General features: G+C 46.7%; 1 protein-coding gene and 1 pseudogene across 8 annotated transcripts in view; both read right to left on the bottom strand.

Moving 5' to 3' along the window:
- PLEKHA7 (pleckstrin homology domain containing A7) overlaps positions 1-19,005 on the bottom strand; it is a 191,821-nt gene that overhangs the window by 147,179 nt on the left and 25,637 nt on the right. The gene's annotated exons all lie outside the window — the stretch shown is intronic.
- On the bottom strand, positions 435-553 carry LOC120593639 (uncharacterized; annotated as a pseudogene).

Below are 19,005 nucleotides of genomic sequence, written 5' to 3'. Positions count from 1 at the left end.
CACGTTCATGGGATTTTTTTTTAAGTAAAAAGGGGAAAGAAAGGGTGCCTGTATATGTATGATCCCAATTTTTGGTGAGAGATAATGTGCTATATACTTGAGAAAAGAAAGACTAGCAGTGTATACATGCAAACAGTCACAAAGACCGGTTGGTTACCTCTAAATGGAGGAATAATTGGTATAATTTTTACTTTTTCTCTCTGTGCTTTTCCCCTGTATTTTCCAAATTTTCTGCAATCAAATAAGCATTGTTTCCGTAATAAGAAAAAAATAACTTCTGGAAGCATCAATTATAATAGAGTTATATATGGAAAGCGTAAGACCTCAATAATATTTATTTTTTATTATTTTTTATTTTTTAGGTGGGGCAACCCTTAGTTGACCTCACACATTGCAAGGACTTTATCAGTTTACAATCTCTTATTTATTTTTCACGTCTACAGCATCTGGTCTTCCTAGGTGGTCTCCCATCCAAGTACTAACCAGGCCTGACCCTGCTTAGCTTCCAAGATCAGACAGGACCAGGCTTGTTCAGGGTGGCATGGCCGTAAACTCAATAATATTTTTTAAATGCCCCCAAAATCTAGAAGAGAATATGCTAAGGTCTTAAGTATCCTTATCTTGGGGTGCCAGGATTATGGGTGACATTTTCTTCTTTGCTAATTCCTTAATTACATAGCAGATGTAACCAGAGAAAAAATACTGAAAAGACAAGGAAGCAAAAAGGCTCTCATCCAGAAGCGCAAGCGGTGCCCACTGCAAGAATTCAAGTGTCAAGGGCTGGGGGTGGAGGGGTGGGGCAAGCCCCTGCCCAAGCCGGGAAGCTCCCATCTTTACACCTGGTGACCGGCCACCAGCCACAGTGCCCTTTCCTAGTTTCAGCCTGGCTTCCCTATCACCACTGTCTGGTTTATTTCCTTTCTCTCTCCACACAGTAGGAACTGATGGAATTATTAATAAACATGACAAATGGAAAGACCACCTTGTTTGTCCCAAGTTATCTCAAGAAACTGAAGAAAACACATTTGTAAATGTTTAATAAAATTCACAGAGCCAAAGAGATGTGCCTGCATGCTTGGGTTATTTTTCCAGGCTCAGCACCCTACAAGGGTGACGTCTGAGTGAGATGCCAAGCCAGTGGTTAAATCAAGTTTGAAAAACTGGACCCAGTGAGGCCATAAATAACAACATCGGGGCTGAATACCCAAGGTGGTGACAGAACAAAGTAATGAACCTGAATCGGCTCAGTGAAACCACAGTGGTATTACAGCTACCTTGATTAGAAAGGCTCCTGCAACAAAAGGCCCACTCGGTTGAAATCTAATCTGTGTTAATTAACGCCCCCAAGAATGAAAACACTTCTTTATCAGTGTACAGTTCCTGGCTCCAGCTCTCCCATAAAACATGGCTCCTGGGTGGAGGGGGCTGAGGGATCCCCGCAGAGGCCATGAAGGCCTGCACCTCCATACCTGGCTCACCCAAGTCAAACCCAGGGGAAGGAGCCCAGGTGACACCAGTGGATTTTCAGAGCTGAAACCTACTGCCCCCAGGGGACCCACTGGCAACCCAAGGATGGGTAATGGCCCTGGCTTCTATGTACTCCACTCCACACCCCAGCCTTCTGTCGTCTCACCAAGGTCGAGCATGGACATGGACAGACAGACAGACAGACACACACACACACACACACACACACATAGTCCTCACACTGTCCCATAGCGCCATCAACCAACCCTTTACTGTGAACTGAATTCTCTATCCATCTTGGGGCAAGCATCCTTTCAGTCCCCATGGCCCCTTCACTTCTGGACCCTTTTGTCCCAAATACACAGACACTGGCAGTGCTCCTGCCCCCACGGCCATCACAGACTCAAGTCCCACCAGCTGTGGAGAAGCCAGCACAGACCCCAGGTATCTGGCACCGAGAGCGGAAGGCATGGGCATGCAGGGCCTGAGCTGGGCCAGGAAGCAAGGATGAGATGAGAAGCCACTGAAGATTTAGATTCCAAATTCCCCCCTAGATTTACTTAAATGTTTACTGAGGTCTGGGTGCCATGCGCCATGAGAGTGAGGATCAGGCCAGCCTTTGGAGAGGGAGAAGGACAAGGGAGGGTGAGGAGAGGGGGCCACATGCACCCACAGGCAGATACAACACTGCAGGAGCCTACAAGAGGGGGGATGAGCTTCCATGGGGACTCCAGGATGGCTTCTCGGCCTCCGTGACCAGCCAGGGGAAGCATCTGATCCAGTAGGTGCTAACTGAAAACAAGCGATCTCAGGGTCCAGTGGAGAAAGGGGACCCGCAGCCTAAGGTGATACTCACCACGCCCCCTGGCTCAGCCACAGGAGAGGTGCTTAAATAATAAATAACGACAACAACGACTGTGTAACAGCTACACCCCATGCTCAGCCTCCCAATGCCTCAGGCAGGAACACCACCAAGAGAGAATGTGACCCCCAACACACAGGTGGGAGCTCTGAGGCACACGGGGCTGGCCCAGGGCTGGGAAGCAATCAGTCCAGTTACCTGCTAACTCCTAGAGCCCAAACTTGTCCTCCAACTCCTGGCTTTCTTTCATTACCTGATTCCACACCCCACCCCCGCTTCTTCAGCCTGCCCTTCTCATGAAAAGACTCCCCCAGCAGCTTCCTCATGTATCCCCCTCCCCAGGAAGCCCACTGCCAGTTGTGTCCTTGGGGGGTCTCTGGCTGAAGAGCCTGATTCTCTGAAATATCCTCCTCACTTTCTGGCTACAGCTTTTTCCAAGCCCAAAACACAAAGCCTTGAAGTTTTAGAAAAATCAGGTCATTCAGCAAAGTTTCCTCAGTAAGTTTCCTCAGTGAGTTTCCCAAGCCGCCCCTGCCCCTAGCTGACTTCTCTGCCACTCACCAGGATGACAGAGGCTCCCGAAGAAATGATGGACTCTTAGCAACTCAGCCAGGAAGGGCTGCGGAAAGGCCCCCAGCTCCTTGCGGTGAACCTGATGCACAGCACCAGACAGCTGACCAGAGGACAAGTCTCAGAGGGAGAAGAGCACCTGCTTCTCACACCCGCCCTCTGGCCCCTCAAGGCACTGACCCTCCCTCGGCTTCCCTCGGCCAAGAGCTCCGCAGAGTTTACAGTTACGGGGAACCGGAGAAGTGGCCCAGAAAAGAGGCCCTCAGCCCTGCACCCGTCGTCCCTGGCCACACACAAAGGGGACATCCTAGCTGTTACTCCCTCCAGGGCAGGACTGCAGGACAGCTGGGGGAGGCAGTGAGAACCCCCTTCATCCACCTCTGACCCCAGCATCTTTCCTGAAAAGGCATGTGTTGTTTCAACCTTGGCCCCCACACCTACCATGGCATCGTCAAAGCCTGAGACAGGGTTTTGGCAGAGCCAGGAAGAAGAAAGATCATGGCAGCCCCACCGCGCCCTCCTGGAAGAGGGTGGAAAGCCCACAGATCCTTGAGTCAGATGGTCCTGAGATCAAAATTGAGGTTCAACCAATAACTAGCTATTTAACGTGATCAAGTTTTTCACCTCTCTGGCCCTCAGTTTCCTCACCTGTAAGTTGGGAGCAGTGAAGCCTAACTCCTTGGATGTTGTGAGATCATAGGAGTGACGCACCTATCGAAGGGTCTGCACAGAGTAGGTGCCTGACAAATACGTCCATGTGGGCCTGATCAAAACGCACCGGAGAGGAAGCAGGAGCCTGCATGCCAAAGTTGGGCTGACACCACTCCCGCTCCAGAAGGGGAGTCAGGGGGGGAACAGCAGGGCAACTTTGAGTTTGTCCTTTTAGCCAGATCAGGAGGCAGTGGAGGAGCAGCATGGCCCTGAGTCCCGACACTGCGCCCCAGGTGAGGAGACAGCCCTGTGGCTTTCGCAGAAATGACTGATGTACATGCTAACTGGTACATAGGCCTTGGAGACAGACCTCCTGGGTTCAAATCCCATCTTTACTTCTTGCTGGCTATGTGGCCCTGGCAAGATACGTAACTTTTTTCTCACTTTAAATGGACATGATCACAATACCTACCTCACAGGGCTGCTGTGAGGTTTTCTGCAATAAACACCCTTGGAGACAGGCCCAATATGCGATAAGTGCCCAATATCTTTTATCAGTCATTATTGTCTCCTTGCAACACTCACTCCCTAAAACAACCATAAGTCCCATCTCCTGCAAGCTCAAGTTCTGCCTGTGGGAACAGGCACCTTGATGTAGCCCTTGAGCAGTTCCCTTGAACCTGTGTTTATGAGAATCTCTCATGCACGCCAGTGTGCCCAGCACCCTGGAGTGACAAAAAAATCATAGTGCCCAAGATGTGGGGCTTGGCCGCCGGAGCCTTGGGACCTAGGTGGCACTAAGGGTGGTGTGTGGGGGGGGATCGGAGAGGAGTTAAAAGCACTGCTCCCCAGGAAAACCAAGGGCTGAACAAGAATTCAGGAGCAGAGGTAACCACCGTGACCCCCAGGGACAGTCACCAAAGGCCCTCTTAGCCTCAGCAGCCCTATGTGTAGAGCAAGCGGCCTCTGCTCCCTACCTCGGGGAATATGCATCATGAAAGACAGGGCCTTGCACGCAGTCCAGTCCTCAGGGAGGAGGGTGACGCCATCCCTGTGCAGCTTCAGTACTGGGACAGGTGGGAGGGAAACAGAAAAGCAGAGAAGCAAGCACCTGACCAAGCAGCCACATTTGGTATTTTTCAGATTGCAGCATCTTTTATTTTTAGAGGTATATGTTCCAATTTTGTTAAGGTATCTTCAGGTTCCATGTTCCTAGCTTAATTTAGGACATTTTTTTTTCTTTTTTGGTGGTGGAGTGGGAGTTAAATACAGCTTCTCTCAGCCACCCCTGGATTCTAAGCCCTAAATTTACGTACAAAGAAACCTGTTTGCCCTACTTCAGGATTGTAACCCTCAGAGAAAAACCATTACCAGCTTCTGAAAATCAGAGGGTTCTGACAGTGGAGCACCCAGAGGAGTGTGTCTTCAACCACAGGGTGCTGGGCTGCAGTACCAGAGCTGTCATCAGCTGACTGGGGAGAGGGGACAAGAAGGGGACAAATGGCCCTACTTCAAGGCCTAAATCTCAATGAACATTCCCCTGGGGGGCCTGGAGAACTATTTGTACAGCCAGGGTGGCCAGGGTGTGGCCACAGGTGTCCCATTCTAGCAGCCCTAATGCCTGGCACAGGTGTCCACAGGAATAGGGACAGGCTCGCATCTGATCGGCAGCTGAGCCACATTCAAACAAAAGAATTAACCTCCCTCCACCCCAACCCCTAGTATTCTCCCCCGGCTTCCTCCTCCCCTCCTCCCCTCCCCCCTCCTCCCCTCCTCCCCTCCTCCTCCTCCTCCCCTCCTCCTCCTCCTTCTTCTTTTTTTTTCCTTATTTTAGTGTATTCACAATGTTGTGCAACCATTATCAATATTTATTTCTAAAACTTTTCATTACTCCCAACAGAAACACTATAACCATTAGTCAGCAATAACTCCCCATTCCCCCTTCCTCCCAGACCCTGGTAACTTCTAAACTTTGTTTCTATGTATATGACTATTCTAGGTACCCCATATAAGTGGAATCATACAATATTTGTCCTTTTCTGTCTTGTTTATTTCACTTAGCATAATGTCTTGAGGTTCATCTGTGTTGTAGCACGTATCAGAATTTCGTTCCTTTTCACGGCTGAATAATATTCCACTGTATGGAGAGACCACATCTTATTTATCCTTTCATCTGCTGATGGACACATGAGTTAGTTCTACCTTTCGGCTATTATGAATAATGCTACAGTGAACATTGGTACACAAGTATCTGTTTAAGTCCCTGCTTTCAATTCCTTTGAGTATATACCTAGAAGTTGGGTCACATGGTAATTCCATTTAGATTTATAAGGAACCACCGAACTGTTTTCCACAGTGGCTGTGCCATTTTATTATACTCCCACCAACAATACACAAGAGTTCCAGTTTCTCTACATCCTCACCAATCCTTGGGCTATACCCAAGTCCCAGGCAATGGCCTTGCCCTTACGCCCTGAAGATGTCTGCAAGTTGACTGACTGGGAGGTTCAGGAAGAACGGCAAAGGACTGCAGCCAGAGCAGCCGCTAGAAGAGTTTCCTCCTTGGTTCCACTCAACGTAGTAAAACTCTAAGCAAAAATCATGAGGGATGGAAGGTCAGGGCCTGTCTGCTTCAGAAAATCAGAGCACCTAAAAGTGGAAAGTCCATCCAGACGTGCCCTCTGTTATGGGATGCAGCGCTGTAGTAGCAAAGCATTCATTAGATAACGGGGTCTCCAAAATTGGGCACACCTGTGAGGTGCTCAAGACAACCCATTGTAGTTCAGGAAGAAACTACTAGAACATCTAATCATGTTTATTTTTATATCATCCTTTTAAATGTGTGTATGTGTGCATGTGTCTCTTATAGGTACATTAGCACAGTGGTTTATGTTTATAGTTTATAAATGAGAACACATATATTGGAGTACATACTAATTTATTAATGGGATATTTACTAATGATCAAAAAAGATCCCTACCTTAGAGCAATCTCTTCTTTATTGCTGTCTTTCCCTCTTGATTTTTATATATTGTACAAATGGCAACAATAATGACAACATGGAAAAATAAACACAAAACCCACCACCCCTCACAGCCTGACACTTCTCTACTGCCAACTCACCTTTAGGGTGCTCCTAGTCCTGGGGGAAGTGAGAGCAGGGGAGGGGAGAATGGCAGAATATTTTGCTCCCTGAGGCACGAACTCCACTTCACCTCAAAGCCCAGAGAAGGGAGGTTTATAGCCTAGAAGAACTCAGCTTTTGAATCAGAGACACCTGTGGGTGAGCAACAGTGTCACCACTAACTTCTGTAGCAAGTTAGTTCATTTCTGTTAACCTTGACTTTCTCATCTGTAAAATGGCAACATTTTAATACTAGCACCTACTTCATAGGGTGATTGTGGGGAGTGAGGATGCACAAGAGGCAAGAGAAGAACTCCGATGGAGCTGGGAGAGTAAAAACAGACTCAGGGGCAGGACCAGAGGCATGGTGTGTGCGTGCGTGTGTGTGTGTGTGTGTGTGTGTGTGTGTGTGTACGTACACACACATGCCACTCACAGCTATAAGTAACCACCCCATATGTTCCACAAACATCTACTGAGCAACCACTAGTGTCAGGCACCTTGAGAGACACAGGTACAAACCAGGCAGAATCCACCCTTTGAGTTCATTTCCAGGTGCCGCAGTGAACCACAAGCCCACCAGGCATCCTGTGCCTGGAGTCATCAGCCGGGGTGTGAAAGTGAAATTGGGAGCTTGAGCTAGAGAGGGCCTGACAGATCCGGGGCACCCATCTCCTGCAGTAACACACACCACTCGGAATCCAAGAGGACCTTTTGTTTCAGTTTACCTAAATTTTCCATTCAGAGATTTTTTTTTAACCTCTCCTCTTTTCCAAAGCAAACTCTGCAGAAGGACTTTGTCACCTCAGACACAGGACCAGAAACTCCACACCCTGCTTTAATCCTTGGTCAGCCACACCTGATCGGCCATGAGGATTTTATTGCTGCTCCTGTGGTGCCTGGAGTATCTGCCTGCATCATGACTTTGGGTTCCCTTTTCTGCCTCAGCCACCCCACTGGGCTATCCCACGGTGGAAAGAGCAGCCCCAGCTATGTGGCTTCACAAACTGGTTCATCTACAAATGGGCTGCACAGTAAATTACTTTTCAGGGACAGGGAGCCCAGCATCAGGTCCTCCTGGAACGGCCAGATAACAGGGCCACTGAAACCCTCCCAGTCAGCAAAAAATCGCTTATTCCATCAGAAATATTGAAATCATTTCAAGACACGCCTGCTCTCAATGTCCTATTTTTTAAATTCCCTACCTTGTTTTTTTTTTTGTTTGTTTGTTTTACTGGCTGTTAAATTTCAGCTCAACAACTCACCAGGTACATTATTAACTGGTGTATGCTTTTGTGACTTTGCTAGTTAAAGTTTAGAAAAGAACATTCTCATTAAAATATAATTTCTCCAGCAACCCCCAGAACAGCCTAGAGAGCATTTCATGAGGACACTCAACTAGTGTCCCCTCCATTCCCTACACAAAGGATTTTTCCCAACTGGCTTCTGTTCTCCCATAACAGAGATAAGTGAAAATCTGGATAACTCAAATTGACCCTTGGCCTGTATCTGAAGTCTGGGCAGAGCTGATCAAGGACAAGTGCTAAAGAGGCACTCAATGTATGACTCTACCAGGCTGGGAACGGGGACGGGAGAACACAGCTCTGCTTCATGTCAAAGGCCCTCCATTCCTGAGGTCCACCCCCTTAACAAGCTATAGCATGAACACAAATCACCTCCTGCCAGGGAGTCCAGGGACCCCCGGGAGAACAACCCACCAGCTATCACTCCTGCCTCCCCTCCTTCCACTAGTTCCCCTTCTCCAATGCAGAAATGCTCTGCAAACTAGGTTCCTCTTGTGTGACAGGCCAGGAGCCCAGAACAAGACCCCGAAAAGCATGTCTTGTGCCCTCCGGTACTAGAGTGACTGAGGAACCCCCATTAGACACACAGACTTGCCAGCTTGCTATCTCAACCCTCTCCTCAGCAGCCAGCCTTGGATACTAGACCTTTATTTGTACCACTGCCCAGAAAGAGGGGCTCATCTAAATATGAGAAGTCATTCTCTGTCTAAGCAAACACCTCCTTTAGGATGGAATGGAGGCTCATGGTATGCAGGGAAAGAGAAAGAAGTGATACAGACAGGGAAGGTTAGAGTCGGGGAGAGAGGGAAAGAGAGAGACAGAGAGAGGACAAGCAGACAAAACCCCATCCAACCCAAGCCAAAACCAAAAGTCTCACCAGGATCTTGTACAAAGGGAAAAGACAGCTACTGGGTGCTACCCACAGGAAGTCATTTGGATGTCAAAGGGAAAGGCTGCCAAAGTATTGAGTGGTTTGATAAACCCACCCCAAGGTGAGGAGGTCTCCCTTAATGCTCACCCATCTCACTTTCCCTCATAGAGACCCACCTCGCTTTCCTCCCAGGAAACCACAGGGAAAAACTGCTCCCAGGCTCACATCTGGACACAAAGACACACACAGCACACATGAGGCTCCATCAGACTTATTGGGCCACATGGAAAAGGCTACTCTGCAGCCTGGTTTCTGCCCAACTCACAGGTGAGCCAGTGCCTAGATAAGGCCTCCTCTCACCATCATCCGTGGACTCGGGGTCTTCCAGGGCAAGGTTTCCACCACTGCCCTTCTGTTCTCCAGGAGTCCTCCAGATGCTGCTATTCAACTCTGCTTCTGCCAGGCCATCTGGAGTGGTTCGCCCTGTGCTGCATCAGATTAGTGCAACATACTGCCAAAATGGCTACACGCCCACCCGACCTCTCTGAAGGGCTGCTTTGTGTTTCTGCTTGCAAAGGAAGAAAACTGTTTTTGTAGCTGAACAACACAGTTTGGAGCCTTCAATTGAGCAATGGAGACCAAAAGCCATCGACACAGCAATGCCATCCCCCAGCACACACACTACCCAGAATGCCTGCATGCAGAGGCTAGCACGAATGACCTACAGCTTCAACAAGGCTCATAGGAATTTCCATCCCTCTGCTTGCCACCCTACACCACCGCAGATTTCTCTGGAACCTACTGGTGCCAGACAGCCTCTGGGAATGGATCTACCTCTTTCTCTAGTATGCCTACCATACCCGCACATGCCGAGAAGTTCTTAATGCCTAACCTGGATCCTTCCTACTTCAACTTAAGTCCATTTGGGGCCTCAGTAGAAAAGCAGACTGACTGGTGCCCTATGCAGTAACCTCTGACATACCATGAGCCCAGAAAACTGACCTTATGGGCCACAAAAAGGAATGTGCAGAGGTTGGGAAAGACAAGGGGAGGTGGGAGAAGATTCTGACTCTTCTGATACAGATGACTGGAGCTCTCGCTGCCGCATCTCTCTCCTAGCCCTCTCACTAAATGTCAAACACATCTAACACCTGACTGCAGAGTTCACTGAGCCCGGAGGGAGATCAGAATAAGGCTAAGGGATCTCAACTGGCTAAATCTCTGGACTCAATGTAGCCACATGAAATCTAACAGGGATAAGCTTAAAGACCTAAATTTGAATCTAAAATCTCCCAGCAGAGGTAGCACAAGAGAGGACAAGGAGGCTAAGCAGCAGCACTTGGTGTTAATAATGATTACATATTAATAAGGAATATATTTTGATTGTAGGTTACATTAATAAAAATATAATGTTGAGAAAAAGAGAGATGATGAGCTGGCCAGACATCATCTGGTACACAGGGTTCAATTCTACATATCACAATATAATGGTCACACTTTGCTTACATGAATCCCTTCACTGAAGAAAGCCATATCGTCATGTTGCAACTATCGGCTACCATGCCCCACCCTCAGGGGTGGGCCAAGTAGGGCCAGTCAGAGTCTTCTCTAAGAAGTGATACACACATCCTGAGAAAGTGAGCATCTCTCTTCCTGACAAGGGGGTTAGCCTAATTGAAAGGAGGAGAGATAGCAAAGCCCTCAAAAGGCCCTGTGAGTGCTGGGGCTCAACAGTACCAAGGCCAGGTCAGATCTACCCTTGGAGTGCCCAGTTACTGGAGCCAATATATTTCCTTTTCTGCTTAAGCTGGTTTGAAGTGGGTTTCTGGTTACTTCCAACCTGAAGAGTTTGGGCTAATACACTTCAAGAGTATTACTGAAAAAACAAAATATGCCCAGAGTAGTACCAAAGATGGAAAGAAAGTGAAAAACTGATTCATGAGAGAACAAAACGATTTAAGTTGGAAAAGGGAATGCTTGGAGCCACACAGGAGCCTCTTCAAATACTGAAGGGAAGAAGACTTGTTCTGTGATGGGCCAGAGAGTGGACCCCAGACATCGTTGGAAACTATAGAAAGTGGAATTTCTGGGAAGTCTTAATAATACAACAAAATTGATGAATCTGAACTCATCTCCTACTTTATTCCCTCAGACTCACTGGATTAAAGCAATTCCCTTTATCATTCCCAAGTAGTTTCTTATCTTGAGCAAGATGCAACTTCTATAAACCACAGCTTCCAACCTGTACAGCGGGGGTGATAATCCCTCCCATTCCAGCTTCAAAACCTTATTTTAGGGATCAAAAAAAAAGAATGTAAGTGGAGAGAGCATCATCAGAGGCTGACATCCCAGGACCCATTGGTGACTCTCCTAACAATTTATCCTAAGGAAAGAACCAGAGAATGTTCAGAAAGACAGAAAACAAAAAAACAAAAAAAATCAGAAATAACCTAATGTCCAACAATTGAAGATCATTCATAAAAACTAAATACTGTACAGCCATTGGAAATCATGTTGTAGAAGAACAATTAATGACAGGGAGAAATGTTTACAACAGATTAGTGAAAGAAGCAAGAATAGAAACCATGTGTACATGATCCCAAGTTTCTAAAGTTTACAATATATTTGCGATGAGAAAAAAACATTGTCAACAATGGTTATCCCTGAAGAAAAAATGTTAACAATGATTATCTCTGAGGGATTATAGATATTTTTTCCTTCTTTGGCTTTTCGCTCTTTTCCTAATTATACAATAAATATATATTCTGTTTAAAATCAGGAAAAATTTATGCATAAAGTACTTTATTGACTGTAAAGAGCTAGAGAAACGAAGTAATATGGTTCTCAGTCTCCCTGCCTTGCTTGTCTTTTTACTTTCAACATAGCAATAAGCCCCCTCAGAGCCTGTTTCCTAACTCTAAAACAGGAATAAGATTGTCTGGCCTGTCTGTTCTTCGGGCTGGTTGTGAGGATTGGAAAGCCCATGTCTGAAAGCATCTGGGGGCCTAAAAAAAGCACCCTGGATATGTAGAGAATATCATGGTCTCCCTCTGACCCCTGACAGCACAGCCCAAATCAGCACTCTTACAGTCCTTATCAGCCCTTCCCTCCCTCTGCATGGGCAAAGGCCACATAAGTTCAAAATTAGTAATCACATCTGCACAAGGTAAAGAGGAGATGTGGGGGCCAGAATCCCAGTTAAAGGGCCACCAGCATGCAAACATCGGACTTGGCAGGGACCAGAGGGGAGCCCCCAAATCAGCCACCACAGAAATGAGGTGAAATGTTTCTCTCTGTGCCTTTCCTAAATGCCATGCACTGTGCCGAGTCCTGGCGTACAAGAGCCACTAAGGTGTTTATGGTCTCACCATATGGTCTCAGCCCCAGCTGTACATTAAAACCACTGGGAGCTTACAGAAACTGCCAGAGGCCCAACCTCAGAGATTCTAATTCATGTGTTTATTTTATTTATGACAAGCTACCACAAGAAAACAACCCCCCCAAAACTTATCTATTACCGGTTGGGTAAATCATACTACCGTATAAAGAAATATTATGCCGCCATTAAAACTGAGAAGGTGAATCTTAATTGATGACACAGAAATTTTTCCAATATATAATTAAGTGAAAAAAAAAATACAAAACAGTATAATTATCTTATTTTATCCTATTCCCAAATAGTATTATCTTATTTTTGTTAAAACACACACACATATGCATAGACACAAATAGATTACAACAAATGTTAATAGTGATTATCTTTGGGTGAGAGGATTACAAGGGATTTTTATTTTCTTCTTGCAGCTTGTCTGCACTGCCTAAACTTACAATGAACATAAATATCCTTATAATAAAAAAAATAAAAGTAAATTTTTAAGTGCTTGGAGTAAATTTTGCTACTATTAAAGCTTCCAGCCAAAATTGTGTTCTTCATGCTAGAAAAGTATTCTGGATAGGTCTCTAGTCCAAGACCCATTCCATTCAGAGGCTCACCAGGAGTGTGTGGCCAGAGCCCCAAGGCTCAAAGGAAAGCCTCTGGAATTTCTGTGGGTATTTGGTATCTTGGTCTCCACCACATGGAGCTTTCAGAAACATACCCTGGGAATGAGCTACTGAACCTTGGGCAAGGATCTATCTGGAGCCTTACTGGCCCACAGAGGAAGGGAGGGTCTTCCTCTCTGGCTTGTCCTGTTCTGAAAAGTTTTCCTTGTTCCATTTCTAAGGTCCGTTCTATCTCCTTTTTCTCCTCCAGTCCCTTCTCCCACCCAAGACCAGAAACCAGGCTGGAAAGACTGGCTCAGCCAGAGAGAAGAGCCAGGTGTGGTGCAGGAGTGCTGAGAAGCATAGAGACTTACAGGAATGTACTGTCCTATAGCTGGAAGGAATTCCCCTAACCCCTGGGAGGCCCCATTATTTAATTCATCTGTAAGTAAAGGGGGTTGTTTCTAAAACCCTACCCCTCAGGGGCAAGCTCTGTCCAGGAGCTTCCTCTATAAGATCTCATCTCTGCAGTGAGAAGAATTGTTTTCGATCTGGTGGAACAACCAGGCTATGGAGCAAACTGTTTTCTTACAGCAGCTCAAGTGTTTTTCCTATCACGTTCTTCTTCTCACATGACATTTACTTTCAAAGCCAGACCCAAGGAGCTTGTCTGTTTCGCTCACTACCATATGCCTAACTTAAGTGCCATGGTAGACACTGAATAAATAATTGTTAAATGAATGCACACGTGCACACCAACTATTCTTTAAGCTGAGCACCTGACAGTGTGTGGTCACACACCTCCAGATCAGAGAGCACACAGCCATTTCTTCTTACTGTCAGGACCATTACATATCCATGTCAAAGTACACCTGACATCCCTGGTCCACCTCAGCTGGGACATCCATACCTCTCCCACTACTATTTTTCCAGATGGGTAAACATTCTAGAGAGGTGAGGCAACTCCTCCCCGTCCCATCTGCCCTCAATCCACATTTTACACCACGGCCAGATTAATCATGTTAGAACTGTTTCCCCCATGTCAGCTCTCTGTTCAAAAGCCTTCAGTAGCTTCCCATCACCCAGAGAATAAGGCAAAACCCCTCAGTCTAGCATCCAGGACCTCCTTCCCTTTCCAACCAAGCTTCCACTCACCCCTTCCTCCAAGAAACCCTCACTTCAGCCTAGACCTGCCATCTTTACACCACTGCCCACACCCTTCTCTCTTCTTCTCCCTGCCCTGTCAGTCTCGCTGGCTACTCCCCTTCTGACCTCCTCCACCTCTTGCTTTCTGTGCCCCTTTTTATCCTCCATCACCACTGCTGTACCTCACCAGATCAGAACAAGTGACTTCAACCAGATGGTAGACTCGACAAGGACACATTTCTAACTTGAGCTCCTTCCCTTTCTTATCTCTCTCTGTCTCATCCTGGCCTCTTTTTTGTGTCCTGCAGTGTCCAGCATCATGCTGTATAAACAGCACATAAATAAACACCTGATTAGTTAACTCTCACTCTGCCCCAACTCAAGAGTCTCCCATTCCTCACTCACCACCCAGAGCTAAAACCCACAAGGCTACAGTACCTACCTGTTCCCCCACTCCACCCTGTCCCTGCTCTAGGATCACTGGTGACTAAGGCAAAATACATGGGCTCGAGGGCAGACAGAACTGTGGTCGACCTAAGAGCTGGGCAACCTAAGCCGTTATTCAACCTCTCTCTGAGCCTTGGTAGTCTTGTCTGCAAAATGAGGTAAAATTTCCTTCATCTTCAGGCTGCTATGAGGAGGTAACAAGATAACATACGGTGCCAGCACCCATTAGATGTAAAGCAAAACTTTCCCCTCCCCCTCTGCCACTCTAATAAAAACACACCAACTCAGAGGCTGTGCATAAAAACCGGTTGGACAGCAGGCCACCTCATCTCCCCTCACCTCCAGTTGGCTCCCTAAGACAGAAGAAACAAAGCCTGAATTTACTTCGGCTCTCTCACAAGGAGGGAGGTCTCTGGAAGAGGTCTTTGTTAACATAACTTTAGTTTAAAAGCTTCTTTATGGGCCAGACATACTGTTTCTGTTTTTAAGAGGGAGGGAGAATCAGCCTGCAGCTTAATATCACTGAATGCTGATAACAAGGCCTTTTGTTCCTATCCCTCAATTAAACTCTGCAGTAATTAGCAGCCACCTACTCCTGTTGGTTAAGGGAAACAAGGGAGCAAGAACAAGCCATGGTCCTTTTTCACAGACTAAGATACAAAACAGTTATCAAGTAATATAAGACAGAAAGTCACACACAAGGAAAAAGAGTAAACCCAACCTTGACGGGCTTTCAAATCACGGAGAATGAGGTCAAAGGGATAACAGCTAAATGCTGCATGTAGGTTCTTCCGTTCCTTCATCTGATATATGTACACAGCTCTGTTCAGAAAAATAGACCACAGCATCATTTAATGGTTGCATGGCTCCATCATTTAGTTAACCAATTCCTAATTGATGGACAGTTAGGTTGTTTTCAATTTCTTAGTATTATAAACAAGGCTGCAGTGAACATCCTTGTACATGGACCTTTGCAATCTGCCTGCTTACTACCATGGAAGGATGGAGCACAGCAACAGAACTGCTGGGTAGCTGTACTTTCGTTTATCTCAATAAACAACGAAACTGTCCAATGTGTATACAGAGTTTTACCCTTTCCCAGAACATATACATATACACACACATGAACAGGTACACATGCAAATGTGCCCCATGACTTCTTCCATGCCCATACTCCTGCCTCAGTTCAGGCCTGTACCATCTCTCATTTAGATCTCACAGGAGTCCTCTAGCACAGCAGTCCCCGACATTTTTGGCACCAGAGACTGGTGCTCCTGTGAGAGTCTAATGCCTGATGATCTGAGGTGCAGCTGAGGCAGTGATGCTAGTGCTGGGGAGCGGCTGCAAATACAGACGAAGCTTCGGTCACTTACCCGCCGCTCACCTCCTGCTGTGCGGCCCAGTTCCTAACAGGCCACAGACCAATACCGGTCTGTGGCCCAGGGGTTGGGGACCTTTGCTCTAAGAAGTTTCCCTGCTATTGGCCAGGTCTCCCTGCACAGGGGCACCAGATGAAATTTGTAAAATACCAAACTGATTCTGCACTCCAGTGCCTCAAGTCATTCTGCCTCCACCCCCTATACACACACCTTGAGGGCAAAGCCCCAACCCTCTGCCCACCTCCAGCCTGATCCGCAGAGTGGCCACTTCCCCACATGCCCACGACCCCACCTTCACCCTTTGGCACATTTCTAACTTGAGCTCCTTCCTTTTCTTATCTCTGTCTCATTCAATTGTTACCTCTTCTGGGAAGCCTCCCCTGACTTCCCAGAGTTAAATACCAACGTACGTTCTATGTGCTTCTAGCAAAGCACTTGCCAGACTATCACGTTCATGATGTCCATCCATTAACACACTCGCCTGATCTTCGCCTCCATCTCTAGGCTCCAGGAGGGAAGAGACCATATTGTATCCTTAGATGCCAGGCTCTGGGATAGTAGGTCTAACAAAGTTTGGCTGAATGAATGAATAAGTATGAATACACAAGAACACATCTTCTTGAGCTCTGGCAGGCGAAGCTACATAGTTATTGCCATTTTACGGATATGGAATCTAAGGTCCAACTTGCTCCAGGTCACATAGTCAGTTGGTGACAAAACCAGGATAAAGCCCCAGCTCTTCTGACTATTGAATCCACTAATCGGAGACCCACGGTGGCATGAACCATACACCACCAGAGCTCCCTAAAATTAAATATTCCACTCTTTTTTTCTCACTTATGCTTTCTAAGGGGAAAATGGCCTTTCACCATTTTCAGTGTTTTCAGAGAGGTATTTGCAAGATACTCAGTCTTTAAGAACTTGGTCCTGAAAAGTCATCGAAATGAAAGGAAAAACAAAAACAAAAACATATTCCACTCTTCTTGAGCAGAAATTGGATACCCGACTAATCTCAAGTCAGAGCAATTCTTTCTGGTTTATAAATATGTGTCTTCATTTGGATACCAAGTGTCCCATTCATTGACAGTCAAGTCCATCCATAAGCAAGGTTTGTGTACACAGGGTCTTCACAGGCCTCATATCTTGTGAGGTTACCCTGTGTCTGTTACCCGGCTATCACCACAAGATGAGGACACATCAACAAGTGCAGCCAGTTGTTGAGAAGCAAGAGGTCCTGCCATGAACAGAATGGAGTGAGGCAGAAAAGGCCCTGACTCATAGCAACAACCAAGAGCCACAGAAAGTGCTGGGTGGGACAAGTAACCACCGTTTAGCTCTTCCTGATCCACTGTACCTCTTCAATTCTTGTTCCCCGCAAAGAAAATCAGTCCAGTGTTGAGCCTAGAAAGAGAAATACTCCAAGCAGAAAAATGCTACATCAGACTTTTGCAAAGAATTGCAATAGTAAGAACAGCTAACATCTGTTGAACACTCAAAATACGTCAGACATTGTTCTAATGCTGTATATGGATTAACTCCTCACAAAAACCTACGAGACAAGTGCTATTATTAGGGTATGTCTCGGGCCTCACAGTTAGTGGTGGAGCCAGACCTTCATAGACACCCCAGCCAGTGGCCCCTCACGCAGGCTGGGTTCACAGGAGATGGGAGTAAGAGAATCCCCAAACTCTCCCCGGGGCCAGTCTACTTCCCTGGAGCCACAGCCACCATCCAAAGGGCATTCCTGGCTTAAAGCAGACCATGCACAAAAGTGTGGAATATGAAAGCCAATAAGACATCAGAGAAGAACAAGTTGTTATTTGAGGTAGAGGTATGTTTTTGTTTGGTTGGTTTTGAGGGGTAGGGGAGAAGAGATGGGCAGGATAGGGCCAGCTGACAAAGGGTCTTATGTATCAGGCTTGATTAGACTTTGGATTTAATCTGAATGAGCAGAGGTACACCAAGTGCCCAGTACTTAGCACACAGTAGGGCTTCAATAAACAAAAATTTCTTCTTCTTTATGCAGAGAGATCAATGGGGACTCACTGAGGATTTCTAAGCCAAGGAGTGAAAAGATGGAATTTGCATTGTAGAAAAACTACTGCTCTGTTCCTCTTATAGTCTCAGATGAAGCTCTTAAGGGGTAAATGTAAAACTGATGATGACGATGATCAGGACTTAATATTAAAATGACATAATATAATGATAAATGATCCTATTGGGTGTTTACTATGTATCTGGTATTATCTTTAGCACATTATATATGTTAAATTCATTTAATTCTAACAACAATCCTACGAATTAAGACTCCATTCTTATCCCCATTTTGCAGATATGGAAACTGAGGCCCAGAGAGGTTAAGCTGGGAAGCATTACCACTGAGGTTTCAAACCAATCAGTCAGAGCCAGTGTTCCTGAACCCCGGGCAAGCTCCCTGGAACACCTGCTGCTCCCTGCCGAGCAGTGACAATCCAGACCAGGTTACAGGTAAGTCTCCCAGCCACCTCCAGTCCCTCTTGACAAGTCAGCCAAATGCAAAATACCCCCAGGCTGGAAAAACCATCCCCCTTCCCCAAGAGGCTGCTAACACTGGAGGGGAAAAAGGAGCTACAAAAACTTGGCTCTTGAGCTGCAAAGCGAAAATGAAGGAATGAGGAGGAGTGGGCCACCAGATCCCTACAGGTTTCAGGGTGGAAAGTGCTCAATTAAAATGCATTCTGCTGGAGCTCAGCAGCAGCATCTCAACAGAGCCACCATTGTCTCCATCTAAACTGCTGCTGCCCACAGCCCAGCAAGCGGCAACCAAACAGGCTGTCGTCATGGAACCGGAATGTGGGGTCCTGGCCCTCCTGACGGCACCAGAAACGCAGCTCTGTTTACCCACGCTGTCCCTATTTAAAAACAAAACAAAAAGCCCCACTCCACCCTCGGCCCTTCAGCATCCAAGACACCAGGAAGGACAGACGGTGGTGGGAGGACACTCCATATGCCAGCAGTGTGGGGCAGGTCTGCCAGAAGATTCCCAATGAGCCGGCCAGGCTGGGAGAGACGGGCCTCCCCCCAGGATGCTGGGAAAGTATTTTTGGGAATATATAAAAATTCAGCACAAATAGCTATGTGCATGGGGCATAAACAGCCCTGGAAGGGCCCCAGGCTTCTTTAGAAAATCTTGGTGCCCAAAGAATCTGGTATGTTTGGCCAAG

This window comes from Pteropus medius, unplaced genomic scaffold (genome assembly GCF_902729225.1).
Source record: "Pteropus medius unplaced genomic scaffold, Ma_sr-lr_union100, whole genome shotgun sequence".
Taxonomy (NCBI): domain Eukaryota; kingdom Metazoa; phylum Chordata; class Mammalia; order Chiroptera; family Pteropodidae; genus Pteropus; species Pteropus medius.
Note: the sequence above shows the minus strand (reverse complement) of the source record. Positions and strands in the feature narration are given on the sequence as shown.